At 36.0% G+C, this 6295-nt stretch overlaps 1 non-coding gene across 1 annotated transcript; it reads right to left on the bottom strand.

Annotated features, from left to right (window-relative positions):
* Nucleotides 1-1149: 1149 nt before the first annotated feature.
* On the bottom strand, nt 1150-1254 carry LOC122155309. Its single transcript, XR_006167234.1, has one exon. It is a non-coding gene; the product is annotated as a U6 spliceosomal RNA (small nuclear RNA).
* Between the last annotated feature and the right edge of the window lie 5041 nt (nt 1255-6295).

The raw sequence follows: 6295 nt of genomic DNA, 5'->3' as shown, positions 1-6295 counted from the left end.
GAAGTTATTTTGTTGATCACATCCATAGGTAAATAATGATATACATCTTGGCATTTTTATTCCTCAAAACTGAATCTCCTTTAAGGGTTCCTTGAACTTGCTGTGCTTTCTGGTAACACTGACTTTCAGAAAGATTTGGATAATTTTCTTTCTTTTTTAAAAAACCTCCTGTGCTGTGCTGTGCTGCTCCTCTGCCCCACATGATGATGGCACCAACATATTGCAGGTGTTCAGGAGCTTCCCTTTTTCCAGTGCAATATGGATCAGCCTATTGCAAATGGTAGGATTGTGTTCCCACCACTGGGGTTGTCAATTCCAGGTGTATTGGATGCCCCTCAATGAAAGTGAATTGTGGCCTGCACTATACCACCAAAAGAAATTGTGATATAACACTTGGCTGCCTTTGACTCCCAGTTCATACTGAAATTCTAGCATGTTCAGCATGACAGCATTCAGCAGTGCTGTGACAGTAGTCCACAGTGAAACTCCACTCTCCATTGCACTGTCCATACAGAACTGCTAAGGGGTGAGCAAGTCTTGTTGATTATTTCTTGGCTCTCTCAATAATGAGTAAGTTTGTGGATGGAAATCAGGAAGTCTTGGTTGGTGTGATAATGTCACTGTTGTAATAGTGATTGATATCTGCAGTTCTCTTAACAAATCCAAAACAGAAGAATCCAGGCAAGGTAGACAGCTGCTTAATGTCTCCACCTCCAAGACAGCTATATCAAAAGCCCACCAGTACTCTTTAGGTCCTTGAAGTAATCCTTCCTGGGATTACCTACGTCAAGAATGCATGGAGCCTCTGCGCTATCACAGTGGATGCTTTTGCCATCCTTCCCAGCTAGGTTCTCTTCAGCCTCCTAAGGAATGAACTCTTGGGATCTTCTTGTTGCTCCAGAAATACACATGAATCCTGCCTCTCAATAACTTGATGACATCAGTACTGCCATCAAGTTAGCGCTTTGTGCACTGATGTTCACTAGAACCTTGTACGTCTGTGGGTCTCATGTGAGAGGCCATTGAATAAACGCACTTCAAGAAACCCAATTGTCCTGGCTGGAGTCAGGACCACTCTAGAACTGATTACTGTATTTGTTAAGCACTTCTTCTGAATAAAAGTCATCATCAAATTCAGAAATAAGATAAAAAAATATGGAGTTACTTATGAATTTTTTTGTCATTCTTGCACAGGGACCATGGTAATCTTCTGTGCATCTTTCCAATTTTAGTATACATTTTAGTTGCTAAAGTGAGCATAGTGTTTGGTCACTCTCACTATAAGTAATTATTTTGTACACATGAATTTGAGCCCACAAGAAATTATCATATAGTCATATGTATACCATAGGAAGGTATACAGTGAAGTGCTTTTGTATCCTCTTCAAGACTGGATTATTGTGAGTATAACCATAAGAAGAATTAGCCTACCTAGAATATAACTGGATATAGAATTCATATAATTGATCAGATGGTATCAGAAAACCCATATCATGCTTTTGTCCCTCTCTTATTCACTGAAGATACAATCCTATATACAGCTACCTGTCTCTGATTTTGTAGGCTGCCGTGTATGGCCACAGTTTCAAAAGTTTAAAAGAATTCTTGAACTATTCAGAGGCTAAACAAAGAATCACTCAACCTATTGGTCTCTAGATAAAATAGAAAGCATAAGTGCTTTCAGCTATTTTTAACAGGAATACTTACCAGTTCTTAAACAAGACTAAATCTCTGGAATTTACTTACTGCAGCCTGAAATTGTGCAAATTCCAGAAAACTCATGGGTTCAGATGCTGATGGAGAAATTATTATCAAATTCTTTTTGGTCTTCAAAAACTAAAGCCTAACACTGGCTATTATCAACTTTTTTTGTACACTGTATTTTAAGATACATGTTGAATATATCTAAGTAGCAGGTCTTAAGTTCTTTCAGGAAGGATTATGGGCTATAATGAGTAATGATATAAATGATAACTCTGAGGAAATCAGAGAATTTGGAGGAGTGTTAATCAGAGAATTCTCGTATATCAACTGATTGTTCTATTGGATGTCTATGTTACATCTGAGTTTATCCTGGCTGCTGCTGCAGTATCAGCCACTCTGTGACAAGTCTAGAGCAGATAATACACATAGTGCACATACACACACAATATGCACACAATACACAAAAGCATATTCTACATTTTAAACGTTTAATTTTCTAACCCCAGTTATGTAGTAGAAAGTAATTGTTGAGTTGCTAAAGCAGAATATGATGAATGATAAAAGGAAAAGAGGCACTTTCATTTTCAAAAGAGGAGAGATACTTGATGCTAAAGTAGTAGCATGGATTGGGTTCCACTGGGAGATACAATGCTGCAGAAATTCTCTCCATGTTTTTTTTCCTTGGTCTCATTCTTGTAGAGGTTATGGTTCTCTTCTTTGTCTTATCAGTTAAGTCTCTAATTCTTCTAAGCAGGTGTGGATCTCAAAGTGTAAACATATTTTACATCCAGTTCTGTTGAACACTTAATGTGCTGGTGCTGGTCTTATTATCAGAATGCCCATAATCCATACTTAGTACAAGAAAGAAAAAAGATATTTTATCAGGATTAAAGAGTTATGCTGAGGATGCACACTGTACTAATGGTAGAGCTGCTCCTGTTTCTGATTGTGTCCTTCATATTTTCATTGTTAATTCATGTGGCCTATATGTTGTTTGTTTTCCTATTGTTCTAAAACTTGTAATTCCAGCTCTTAAGATTACAATTCTTTAATAATATGTAAAACTGTTTTTTTGTTTGTTATTGATAATGATATATCTTTGATGTCTCCGTTATCATCTGTGCTGCTGTTCTCAAACCCTTCAGATCATCTGTGCTTATACTCTTGGAGAACACTGCACACACTGTGACAGTGGATAGTCTATCTACCAGCATTTAGTAAATCAAGGACTTGTGAGAAACAGGCAGTTGTCCAAATTTTTTTTCCAGTGAGAACATCTGTTATGATGAAAACCCTGGAGGTTTTCAAGAAACATGTAGATGTGGCATTGAGGGATATGGCTTAGTGGGCATGGTGGTGAAGTGTTGGTTGTGGGACTAGATGCTCTTAGCAGTCTTTTCTAAGGGTTCTAAGATTCTAAGATTCTAAGATTCTATGGTCTTTAACCACACACATTGAAATGCATTCATAAAAATATTAACCTACACAGAATGTTAGGATATTATTATTAAATTATTATTAAACCAAGACACTTTAATTTGGCAAGAACTTAGCTGGTGTTATCAGAGCTCAGGAGATTCTATTAAACTGAATAAGAGTACAGTAAATCAATTTCTATTCTCTTGACTGTTGTGACAACACCGTTATACCTTTTTCATTAAGGTGATGAAATTTTCTTATCAGAGAGATCTTTATCGGTATGAAAATGTACTTCAGTGGAAAGACTTCAGTAGTCTTAAAACTATGTTTTTTTTTTCTTTTGAGTAGAGGATCACTTGGACAATCAAATGCACTTTCTATTTTAAAATGAGATTTAGGCATCTAAAATAAAAAAAAGCACATCAAAATTTTAAACTTTGTAGTATGGAGTGATATGGAGTGCATGTGTAGATTTAGATCACGTGCAGATCCAGAAAGGGAGTAAAAATACAAGATATTTAATGTTGAGAGTTGTACAGTCAATATGAAATTCTTTAATCCTTTAGCCCTTGTCATGTAGTTTCATTACATACTCCAATAAAATGCTATCCAAAACAAAAATTGTGCTTTTTAAAACCTGTACTTATTGAAATTAATTCCTATTAATTATATATAATTAATTATATCATAAACTTAAACGTCATGACTGACAAATGTCATGGTTAAGAATATTTTAATTAAATAGATTTCCTTCTGTTAATTGCCAGGCTCTATAATAGTTTGAAAAAAATATTGAAAAATGTCCTGCTAATGGCTGTTTTCTCTGATTCTTAGCATATTCTTTCTGGTTTATTCTTATCTGGAAAAAAAACAAAAAAAAAAACAGAAAACAAACAAACCACCACCAAAACCACCTTACTATTGTCGCTTTTTTCACTTTGGAAGAAACTAGAAATACAGCTTTACAGCTTTAGCATTGATTCAAATTTATAAGAAGCTGATTTCCTATTTCCTTGTTGAAGTACTGCTCAACAATACTTCCAAGCTGTGTGTTCCAAGCTAAACAGTCTGTGTGTAATAGTGTTCTTAGTGTTCTCTTAGTGCTCTTAGCTTGGTGTTCCAAGCTAAACAGTCTGTGTGTAATGAATTGTTTTAGTCTAGATTTACTTAATCACCTTAATCTGCCATAAAATCACACTGAAGTTAAAGAAACTTTATAGTATACAAGAGTTGTTTTTGTGTTTAAGACTGGTACAAAGAAGTACTGCAACTTATTCACATTGTATACTCTTGATCAAGAAATTTCTCTCTCTTGGGGAGGAGGAAGAAGGGTTCAAACCTCATGAAGGAGCATGTGTTAATCTTCTCCAGTCATAAATTGTATTACATTTTGATTGGCATGTACCTCAGAGCTTACTACTTTTTTTTCATCAGACATTATTAAAAACCAATTAATTTTCAGTATAATCAGGTATTTAACTTATCAGCTATGCAGTGAAAAATGTTGGGGGTGATAGCATTGACAAACAAGCTTACCAAATAATCAGCTAATTAATTTGAAAGTCTGTCATGTTTTATAAAGATTCTGCATAATATAAACTATTTGAGACCAAGTCACAAATACACTTGTGGAAATGCCTTTGGGAAGAGTTGCCTTGAAATATGCTCAAAAGGCATCTGAAAGATATTAGGATGCTCTAGTACAAAATGTTCTGGTCTCTCATTTATTATATAACCTTCCTCAGAGGTTAATAGAAAAATCTAGGAAGAGAAAATGATTTAAATAAGTTTCATTAATAAACAACCTTATGTCAGAAGAACTGTCATTCCAGTAGAGACCTGCACCTGTAACTGCAGGGTGTTTAATCTCCTGATAACCCTAGAGTAGATTAACACTTCTCCCTATTTATTTAGAAATATGATAGCTTTTTCCTGTTGCTTCCCAAGCAGACAATTATTAGGCATAGCTGTTTGTGTAGTAGCAAGAGCTGCATGGTGCGTGTGTGGGAAGAAGCCAGGAACTGCCCTTTGGCCATCACAGCCAGGTTCAGCCGAGTTGGAAACTGGTGGAAACAGACCACTGCACAGCACACATGGATGGTTTCATTGCAGAAACCAAAGGAGGGAGTACAGAAGATGTAAGGAAGGAGACATTGCTGGGAATGCAGCTGGAGACGCACACTTGGAAGGTGATATAAAGGAGCTCTGGGAGACTATGAAGCAGTGACAGCTCTTTGGGTATGTAGGCTATAGCAGAGGTGGCTACAGAAAACTGGAGGAGTAGAGACTAGGAAAGGAGTGAGATAGGTGTTGACTTGAAGATGTTCCTGAGATTGAGGGAGGAAAGGTGACAGTTTAATTATATGTCTATTTTTCCTCAGAAAACCACACAGTAACTAAAAGTTTATGTTAACTGACAATAAAATAATTCAGTAAAATGACCCAAGTCAAGTCTGTTTCATCCGTGACAGTATTGAAAATGGAAATGTGACCTAACTTTGAATCGCTTTTTTAATTAAATTTCTTTTTTTTTTTTTTTGCATGTAGACTAAATAGTATTAAATTTGCAAAATTTAATTTTTAATTTGTATTCTCTGAACAGTTCGTAATCTCATTTTTAATGACTGTCTAAGAATTTGTGTTAGATGTATGTGTACAAGTATTAGTGGTCAGTGGAGGACTTGAACTCCACTCCAGTGCCTTGCTGAACTGGAATGCCTTACGTCGTCTAGAGACCAGAGCTATAGCCTGGATACCTTCACTGCTTAAGAAGTTCCTGGCTAACACAAAGCTGAGGCAGACAAATGCAAGTCAGGCAAATGAAGCAGGAAATATTATCCTGAATTATCCATCTACTCTGTCTTTAGGTTCCTCTTTAAAAGGTGAAAGGATAACTAATCTGCTTTTTAATCGCTGCTTTTAATTTCACGTTGTGTCTCTGACTGTTAAAAGAAACCGTAAAGTATTTTTAGAATACTTTATTAGATACAGGGAGTAGTGGAAACTAAGCTGGATGCTGAATTTATCAGCCTGTGTGTAAGTCCATGGCTCATCAATTGCTGCTATAAAGGCAACAGTTTCTTGGAGAAGGAATGGTGGTTTGAAGGTTAGCTGGGAGTGATAGCAGCTTTTCTTGTTACTTAAACTTACCTGTGAGTCATTCTTCATTTCA

The sequence above is a fragment of the Centrocercus urophasianus genome, unplaced genomic scaffold (genome assembly GCF_019232065.1).
Source record: "Centrocercus urophasianus isolate 14NV4802_14NV808 unplaced genomic scaffold, USGS_Curo_1.0 seq_11, whole genome shotgun sequence".
Taxonomy (NCBI): domain Eukaryota; kingdom Metazoa; phylum Chordata; class Aves; order Galliformes; family Phasianidae; genus Centrocercus; species Centrocercus urophasianus.
Note: the sequence above shows the minus strand (reverse complement) of the source record. Positions and strands in the feature narration are given on the sequence as shown.